The following is a 10,324-nucleotide window of genomic DNA, read 5'->3' on the forward strand; positions in this document are numbered from 1 at the left end:
GTACTGTCCTTTACGTTTCAAACAAATGAGAGTGAAGGTAAAAAAAGAAATATTCACTGACCACACGCTTCAGCTTTCAGAGATTATAGAATTTCTTAGGCCAAACAATGTCTCGTTTATATTTGGAAAGACTGCATTCTAATGATTTATACGGTCATATTTTCTTGAGGGGGGAAATTATCCTAAGTATTTCTTTCCTCTTCCTTCTCATCCACTCCATCTGTTCTATATCCAGTCTCACATCTGGAGATAGAAAATTTACAGATTCTAAAATGAGATTAATTGACAATTTGTTGTTGTTTTTACAGCATGAAAAACTTTTCTCCTGGGGATAAAAAGGGGCTAATGACAGTACTCAAAACTGAATTGTTCTGTTTCTTCCAGGTACATGGCATCTGAAGAATGATTTCACTTTTCTCTTTGGCTTGGAATAGCTAGAAAATTACTTATTATATACACAGTGTTATTTTTTTGTTTTGTTTTGTTAAATCATATTTGAGACTTTGCCCAGAGCAGAACTTTCATGGAGCTTGAACACACAGCGTAGCTCTCGCTCCGGAGGCAGAAGCTTGGCTCAAGTATAAATTCCAAAAGAGCCTCCGTGTGCAAACCAGACGCATGAAGAAGTAGAGAGAGACCTTATGGTATATCTAGACTGAGCTTTTGAAATAACCTCATTCGAGTATTAAGATTTGTTATGGTGTTTTGGGCATCATTCTGTTTCAGGATACCGAAAGTATTGGCTCAAAAGCTTAATTTTGCCTCCTAAGTTTTTCAGGGGCAAAAAAAAATCTGCAAGTTTACAACTAAATCAATGCTTGTGAAATTTCGAGTCCATTCTCCTCAGACAGGACATTAGACTAAAAATTAGAAGGTTATTCTAAATTTTTTTTGATGTTTATTATTTAAAAAAATTTTTTAAAATGTTTTATTTATTCTTGAGAGAAAGAGGGACAGAGCATGAGCGAGGGAGGGGCACAGCGAGAGAGGGACACAGAATCCAAAGTAGACTCCAGGCTCTGAGCTGTCAGCACAGAGCCTGACATGGGGCTTGAACTCATAAACCGTGAGATCATGACCTGAGCCGAAGTCGGGCGTTCAACCGACTGAGCCACGAGGCGCCCCTCATGTTTATTTATATTTGAGAAAGAGACACAGCAGGGGAGGGGCAGAGAGAGAGAGAGAGAGAGGGAGACACAGAATCCAAAACAGGCTCCAGGCTCCGAGCTGTCAGCAAAGAGCCAGACATAGGGCTTGAACTCACGAACTGTGAGATCATGACCTGAGCCAAAGTCAGATGCTTAACTGACTGAGCCACCCAGGCGCCCCTAGAACGTTATTCTAAATTGAAATTTGAAGATTTTCTTGAACCTGAAAAATGTGTGTGTGTGTGTGTGTGTGTGTGTGTGTGTGCACTGGCTATTACCTAAGGAAATGGTTACACTGACTAACTCCTAATTAAAGACAAAATAGCTAAAAGCACTGAAGGTCATTTTGTGTGTGTGTGTGTGTGTGTGTGTGTGTGTGTGTGTATAGACTTTTGACTAGCAAACCTTTATAATATGCAGATAGGAACCCAATGATAGAAAGTTTACTACTTAACTCATTTTGAATGACCATTAAGAAGCGCTTTCCCCCTAACCGTTATTAATGCTGGAGAAGGGTTTATCTTTGTGGTGCATTCAAGACTCCTATCAGCCACATGGCATATGAAATACGAATAAATACGTGGCAAAGAACTTCCAGAATGACTATGGGCTGCAGGAATCATAAGAAAGTAGTACCAATGTGGCATATTTATAATTACTGGCCAACAGAACCAAAGCTGGGAGGGATGGAAAGAGTAGCCGCCTTCTCTCCATTTATCCCAGTACAAAAGCAGTTAAATCAAGTTATGGCCTGACCCTACTGGGAAAGTACGGGTGAGCAGCCTCACAATAATCACCGCTGTTCAGTTGTAAAAGAAAGAAGGGTTTTCTGTTGTTGTTGCTATGTTTTGTTTTGATTTTAAGAAGTGTTTCGGCAAGTTTAGGAAGAGGAAGTTAATTCTATGCCAAGTTGTCATTGATTCTTGTGGGTATTCCCTTTTGCTCTCCTCCAGAGCTGGGAATTTCCCTGCCCTTCTCCACGCTGGCCTCTATGCCCCCCATCCCTCGCTTCAGGGAAGCAGCTTGCACAGAAGCCTTTTCCTAGATCTAGCCCCCTTTACGAAATCCACACCTAAACAGAAAGTTTTTGATGTATTTGAGTACAGTACAAACAATTCAGGTGGAGTTTTATTCTCTAAAGAATCTTCTTTCTCACAACCCAGAAGATAATTCTTCCTAGGCACAGAAGAACATCTCTTCACTCTATGACCTCAAAGCTCGCGTATATAAGACATACCATTTTATAATTTTAAGATAAGAATTTGTAGTTTTGTACATTTAAATTAATTTTGTCCATCTCATGATTATCATTTGTTATGATAGAATAGAATAAAAATATGAAAATTATAAAGCAGGCTTATAATCTTCTATTTTCAGTTTCCCCATTTACTGAACCTTATTGAATATTAACTGAATATTGACATTGTCACCTGCTATCATATTTCTTTTTTTTTTAATGTTTATTTATTTATTTTGAGAGAAAGAGAGAGAAAGAGCTTGAGCAGGGGAGGAGCAGAGAGAGGGAGAGAGAGAATCACCATGTGTCTGGCTGCCAGTGCAGATCCTGATTGACCTCACAGAGCGTGACATCATGACCTGAGCCTAAATCAAGAGTTGGACACTTAACCGACTGAGCCACCCAGGCACCCCTTCAATCATATTTCTTATTTAACTCTAAGATTTAAAAAAAATCATCAGTAAGAACATGGTGATTTTTTTTCATTTTCAAAGGTAGAGATCATTAAAGGTACCTTCAATTCTGAATAATTTAATTTAATATTATTTAATGCCCCTGGGTTGGGTGTAGGAGAGGATAATGTTGGGCACAGACTGTAACTGTTTATCCAAATGTGTGTGTTAGGTAGGTCTGTACACTGAAGCTATTAAAACAGTCCTCATTCTACTCTGGGACTGAGTATGGCCCTGAAGGCCAAGGCAATATGCACCTTGAATTATTTATTCTTCTCTACAGGGTGGGACTAAGGAGAAAGATTAGTATTACTGATTATGCCTTTTGTCGAAGGCTCCAATATGGCCTGGTGGGGCACTTGGTAGAGCATTTGATATTTTTGGGGCGCCTGGGTAGATCAGGCAGTTAAGCGTCTGATGTTGGCTCAGGTCATGATCCCACGGTTTGTGAGTTCGAGCCCCGAGGTGGGCTCTGCGCTGACAGCCCAGAGCCTGGAGCCTGCTTGGGATTCTGTGTGTGTGTGTGTGTGTGTGCACATGTGTGTGTGTCTCTCTCTGCCCCTCCCCCTCTCATGCTATGTCAGTCTCTCTTTCTCTCTCAAAAATAAATAAACATTAAAGTTTTTAAAAATATTTTGCTCATCATGACAGTTTTTGCATTAATTTGTATTTTTAAAATTATTGCATTGAAATGTGGTTCCTCCAGATTACTGGGTATTTGGGACCTCCTTAAATTTTGTGCCTGAGGCAAGTGCTTAACTTGCCTTATTCTGGTCCCTGCCCTGCTTTTGTCTTTGCTCTGTTTTCCCAGCTCTCTAGAATGAGTACCTGGAATAGGGCTCAGCACAGAATAGATGTTTGATAAGTGGTTAATGCTCTTTTTTTTTTCTGTAAAATTTTTTCAAATGTTTATTTATTTTGAGAGAGAGAAGGTGTGTGTATGAGTGAGGGAGGGAGAGAGAGAGAGAATCCCAAGCAGGCTCCACACTGTCAGCACAGAGCCCTACGTGGGACTCGATCCAACGAGCCGGGAGATCATGACCTGAGCTGGAATCAAGTCAGACGGTTAACCAACTGAGCCACCCAGGCACCCCGGTTAATGCTATTTCTGATGAAGGCTAGCTAATTGTGCAGGCTGGTCTCTTTCAATACAATGAGCCTAGCCACCTGGGCCAAGGGACCCTAATAATATGCTTCATGACCTCTCCTAGGAGGTGGGAAAAGAGGGATAGTACTCTCCGAGAACAGGCTCATTCACTGTGTATGAGCCTTTGCAAGCCCACTTTGAATGCAGTCCCTACCCCATGAACACAGCCAGTGTGTCCATAATACAGAGGTTGTGGGACCAGATCCCCTGGCTTTACAGGCCAGCTGGCCCACTCCTAAGGCTGCACAACTCTGGGCACGTTACGTAATTCTGTGCTCAGTTTCTTTATCTACATCATAGAGATATTAATAGTACCTGCCTCATGAGATTTCTGTGAGGATTAAATTAATGAATACATACACATTAGAGTAAGTTCTCTAGAAAACTGCCTGAAGCAAAAGCTTATGTGTTATCTCTATCATAGAGGGCAATCCCAGGAAACAGGAGTGAGAGGAAAAGGAATTTAGTAAGGCAGGAAAGGAGTGAGAATAAATGTTAAGTGGGGGGTGCTACTGGGCTGCCCCCAATTTGCTAGTTGCATGGTCTCACAGGGCCTTGCCAAGAGGCTGTATAAAAACATTTAGAGACAGGCCCTCAGAGACGAGGGTCAGCAACCAACCGGCTTATCTGCTGGCCACTTCCTATCTCCCATCTTTCATTGGTCAAAGTCAACCCATGGGGTTGGAACTCCTTCATGTGTCTGAATTTTATTAGCTGATCCTCCAGACAACTGAGAGGAAAGCAAGAATCTCCATGGTTCCTGTCCAGTCAGTGTGCAGGTCTAGCGGTCTCTTTATGTCAGTCAGAGCCTAACACGGAAGCTTCCCATCTTTAGTGGCCGCTGTGGCTCTGGCTTTAAAGCCACAAAGACTATATGAGCCATAGTATTGGACTCGGGGATCTTCCCAGTATCCCTAACCCTGGAAACTAGCTCCTTCTCCTTTAGCAAAGTAACCTTTTTTTTTTTTTAAGCTTATTTATTTATTTATTTTGAGAGAGGCAGAGAGAGCAAGGGAGGAGCAGAGAGAGAATCCCAAGCAGGATCGGCACCAGGGTGAGTCACCGAGACGCCCCAGCAAAGTAATCTTTTGTACTTTTGAAGCAAGCACTTGTTTTTTGATTGGTCCTTCTGCCTTGTAAGCTGTTCTTGTGATCTTCAAGTATCAGGATTATTTTGTTCATTTGGAGCTTAGCTCAAATGTAACTTCCTCAGAAAGGCCTTCCAGTGACCAGCACAGCTTTCTTCATTCTCAGATAAAGAGATACGCTGATATCCTTCTCTTATGTCCCTACTTTTAAAAAGCATGTACATTGGCTTCAAAAATGAAGGACTTTTTATGTTATAAAAGGGCGTGAATCTGGGCCCTCAGCTTACTCTCTCACACCCTGCAGCCTAACAGTTCACACAGCCAAACCACAAATGGAACTAATGTCTCATTATTGGCTTCCCATCACATCTGACCTATTATGAATCAGCCCCCTTTCCCTACCAATATCAAAATTGGCTTGTTCAGGAAGTAAAAAGATATCATTTCTCCTCCTGCTTCTCTTTCATTATTTTTATTTTAAAAAATTTTAATGTTTATTTATTTTTGAAAGAGAGACAGAGACAGAGGGTAAGCAGGAGAGGGGCAGAGAGAGAGGAAGACACAGAATCTGAAGCAGGCTCCAGGATCCGTGCTGTCAGCACAGAGCCCGGCGCGGGGCTCGAACTCACAAACTGTGAGATCATGATATGAGCCAAAATTGATCACCCACCCAACTGAGCCACCCAGGTGCCCCTCTTTCATTCTTTTTAGAACAATTAACTTTGACTTTGAACTTTCGGCTTGTAGTAAATTTAAGGCTGACAACTGAAATTGGGGGGGGGGGCTGGGAAATCAGTGAAATACAAATATAAAAGATACTTTTTACATTTTTTCCCTTTTCTCTTCATCTCTCTGTTCCCCGCACCCTATAGAACATGAGTCTGGTGGATGGATCCCTTGCTACCATATTCTTTCCTCCAAATACTTGTGTCACTCGTGGTGTCTTATCACATTTGGTCAACACATGGTAAGTTACTCACAAGGCTCAAGAATTCATCTTGTAGCAAAAAATAATGCAGGAGAAAATAAAATATTCTAATATTTCCCCTGTAATCATAGTTCACTTTAGGATCTTCCAAGGAAAAAAGTTAATTGACCAATTATTGTCCTTGTTTCAAAATTAACAGAAGTCTGTACAGTCTCTGTTTTTTTATCTGTCCCACTATCAAGAAATTTCTGTATAAAAGATAATGATCAGAGCCGACATCTTTATTTAACAAATCCGGAAATAAACACCCTTATTAGCGACTGAATCCCTTGGCTTCCATGCAGCACAACCATCTGCTTGGTGAACACTCATTTCTATGACATCTTGACTGTGGTCACCCAGGTTCCGGTTGGAATTTATCAATAATAGGAATGTACAAGATAAGTCTTTCCATTTTAGAGAAGCTTTAATCATGATGGACTGTTTCTTTCTCTTTCTTTCTTTCTTTCTTTCTTTCTTTCTTTCTTTCTTTCTTTCTTTCTTTCTTTCTTTCTTTCTTTCCTTGCATATTGAGCTATAATTTACTCTTTGTGACATTGGCCCACTGATTCCTGTTCACCCTACAAAGCAGTGTTTCACACAGTGTGCTCTGTGGACCCCCCACATCACAGTCAACAGTGGTTCCTGCTGAAACTCAACTCTCCTTCACATAGGGCCATTTTAAATGGCAGTTGGTGCCTCTGGAGCCCAGATCCCTGCTTCCATAAGCTTTTTTTTTTTTAATGCTTATTTATTTTTTGAGAGACAGAGAGTGAGCGGGCGGAAGGACAGAGAGAGAGGGAGTCATAGGATCTGAAGCAGGCTCCAGGCTCTGGGCTGTCAGCGCAGAGCCCAACGCGGGGCTAGAACTGACGAGCTGCGAGATCATGACCTGAGCTGAAGTCGGACACTGAACCTGCTGAGGCACCCAGGCGTCCCTTTCACAAGCTTTAATAAGCTCCCCCTGCATCCTGTGTTTGAAGATCACTGTTCTGAAGCCAAAGAGAAGAGCAAGGTCAATGCCTCGTACATGTGTAGCACTTCAGACAGCTGGAGACAGGTATTATTTTCTGTTTCTCCATGTCATCTGTTCTCTGGACCAGGTGTCCTAATTTTTTCAGTTGTCCCTCATAGGAAATGGTTCCAGGTCTCATTCTCTTTGAGCTGGGTTTCATTTTCTTAGAGTTTGCACTAAAATGTGATGCCCAGAACGGAATATAAGAACTGAATGGAATGCTCTAGCTGTGCTCTGACAGGGGCAGGAGGTGGGGCAAAACGAAGGGATCAAATCCTTAGCCCAGGCTATTGTATTTGTTATGAGAGACCATATATTAAACATATTTATTTCATTCAAGAACTTCAGTTGGCCATTGAGAATTTGATCTAGAAAAAGACAGCTTAAACATAACTGCACGTTTTCAATGAGAAGAATATTCATACGTTCATTTGAATGTATGGTAAAATGTCATTACTACGGGGATTTTTGGTAGTTGGCATGGGATTAAGATAGAGATGGCTTTTGGTCTAATTATGCTAAGTGGATTCAGTAAACAAACAAAAAAAATGGTATGAGAGATGGCAAGGATATAATTAACCTACTCGAGAGAACACATTTTTCAAGTACAGGTCTCCCCCACTATCTAAAAACAGAGCATTCCTATGAAAACTTTCTTAAGCCAAAACGGTGTAAAGTGAAAAAGCAATTACCATGAACTTATATGTAACATTCGGGAGCATCCCCAACCCCCCAAAATAACCTCTTGTAGGCTTTTCTCATACCTTAGGACACATCTTGTTAATGAAAGTACAAAATACCTCAAGGGAAAGCCCAGATGCTCAGACACAGTCCAAAGCTCTGGCAGCTTGGTGCTGAGATGCTGAGTATAGTTCCTGGCGAGGGAGCTTGGCGACCCCCTTCTTGCTACCGGGGGTGCACTGCCTCTAGAAGGTTCGCTGCAACAAATGCTGAATGCTGTTTTCACCCTTTGCCTTTTTTCTTAAAGGCAAAATTCCTCGGATTTCCTTTGCTTTGTGAAAATAGGTGCTAATGTAGGTCTTCCATAAAAGTGAAGTGGCATAACATGAACTTTCAAGAAGCAGAGGACACCTGTATGTGGTCTGATATTGTCTGTTTGTGTGCTGTCAATTTGCATATTAATAATTTCGGTCATTTATGAAAAAAGTATAAAATACTTTCATAAAGTACCTATGTACCAGTACTCTCTTTGGCCTAACAGGACATCATTGTACAGGTACGACACAATAAAATTGCGTTTACTTAAAGAATATAATGCATAGTTTTCAACAGCTTAGACTGGTCTCCTTCCCAGTTTGTCTGAGTTGAATAATAGTCGACTAAATGCAACCCTTGGTAGACCTGCTCAGTGTTGATAATTTTCTTGATGTCATTTAAGACGTTGACATCTCTGTCCTTCATACTGTAACCTGGTGGCTATTACTGTCTGTGTGAACAGGTATTTATAAAAATAAGACACACGCCAGACAATTTGTAAGTCCTTCCCATGAAGTCATTTAATATCTAGTAACAGTAGAACCTAGTTTTTCCAGTCCCCCTCTTACAAGTTCTTAGTCGCCTTCCTGTGGCTCCTCTTTCCCCCTCCCCCTTTGCTTAGAGCTGGTGCCTACCTCTCTCTCTCTTTTGGAGATTTCCTTCACTTTTGTGGCCTTATCGCCACCTCTCCTCTACCAGCGACTTCCTGATCTGTAGTCCCCTGGGCCAACTGTTGCCATTTAACTTCAAAAACAAAGTAAATGTTTATCAGGCATCTCCTCTGTGGTCCTTTCATGACAGTAATCTTATTTTAGCCTCATCACAACCTTGTAGAGTAGGTTGTGTTACTCCTGTTCAGAAATGGAACAATTGAAGCATAGAAAGTTGTATTTAATATTACTTTAAATTCAACATGAGTTTGGGAGGATGGTTTGGTTACTGACTGTCACCATGGCGTCTCTGTGATGTTCAGAGACCAGATCAGCTTGTGCATAACAATTGCCTATACTTGACCTAACATAGAGTAAGCCCTAAATAAACACTCGAGAATGACTGAATGAATGGTCAGGTACGCATTTTAGGTGTATGCTAGGGAACACAGCATACGTGTTCTTTCCCTCACCACGCTTTGTTGGAGTCTTGGGTTTTCTCGCTCTTTCTGGGCTATTTCATTCTTTCCAGGCTATTTTGTGGCTAGTTGAGTCCTGAGCATCACCTTCCACTGGAATCCAAAGATATAGAAGGAGCTTCGGTCTCTGACTAGGCTTTCAATGGATCTGCCAACGAAGCTTTACCTATCCTGTGGCCCAGAACGTTCTCAGATGGCCAGTGAAGAAAATCCCAGGAAGGCTCAGCTGCCTTCCAACTATCTCCGAAGTATTAATAAAGAACTTTAGTAGATTGACTCTTGACCCTAGTAGCAAACTCCCTTCCCCTCTACCAGAATATCCACCCCAACAGCAGGACAGGGAGAAGAAACCACAGGGGCTTGTGGGCCGAATACTCAGCAACAGGAGGAGGGGTGGAGTAAGGACTTTGTTAACTGCTCCCGAAGAAAGGATGGGAAGGCTGATGTGGTTTGTTTTATTTTATTTAAAAAAAAATTCTTTTAATGTTTATTCAATTTTGAGAGAGAGAGACAGAGCATGAGTAGGGAAGGGGCAGAGAGGGCGTCACAGAATCTGAAGCAGGCTCCAGGCTCCGAGCTGTCAGCACAGAGCCCGATGCGGGGCTCGAACTCACAAACTGTGAGATCATGATCTGGGCCGAAGTCGGACGCTCAACCGACTGAGCCACCCGCGTCCGACTGAGCCACCCAGGCGCCCCAGCTGATGTGGTTTATTAAAAAACATTGCTACTTCAACCAGCATTCCACGGATGAATCAAGAGTGAAAAGATTTAGAGGTAGATGTCGTTATTGCCTGTATCATAGAGATCCTTCTGAGGATCCCAGCATGGAGAATAATTATGACATGGAGTCAGTGTAAACATAAACCTTAAGATACTGTTTTTTTCTCACTAGTAATTTTAGGATCAGTATGCCGCAGCTTGGGAAAGCTGTTCTGTTGAGACCAACTGTGTAATATTTTGATAATCTATGATGTAAGCTCTGTCCTGTCTTTTCTACCTAGATACCAGTAATTTGTGAGGAGTCCTGCTAGTTTGCATTTGAATGACTTCAATATACTTTACTTCCACTTTTTGATGTGACCCAAGGAAGTAGGTTTTGAGTGTTGCCTGTGTGTTTGAGAAGCCTGAAGTTGTTAAGATAGG

The 10,324-nt window shown here is 41.7% G+C and overlaps 1 pseudogene; it reads left to right on the forward strand.

Moving 5' to 3' along the window:
* Nucleotides 1–9,321: 9,321 nt before the first annotated feature.
* On the forward strand, nucleotides 9,322–10,038 carry LOC113598468 (developmental pluripotency-associated protein 3-like; annotated as a pseudogene).
* Nucleotides 10,039–10,324: the final 286 nt, after the last annotated feature.

This window comes from Acinonyx jubatus, chromosome B2, assembly GCF_027475565.1.
Source record: "Acinonyx jubatus isolate Ajub_Pintada_27869175 chromosome B2, VMU_Ajub_asm_v1.0, whole genome shotgun sequence".
NCBI classification, from domain to species: domain Eukaryota; kingdom Metazoa; phylum Chordata; class Mammalia; order Carnivora; family Felidae; genus Acinonyx; species Acinonyx jubatus.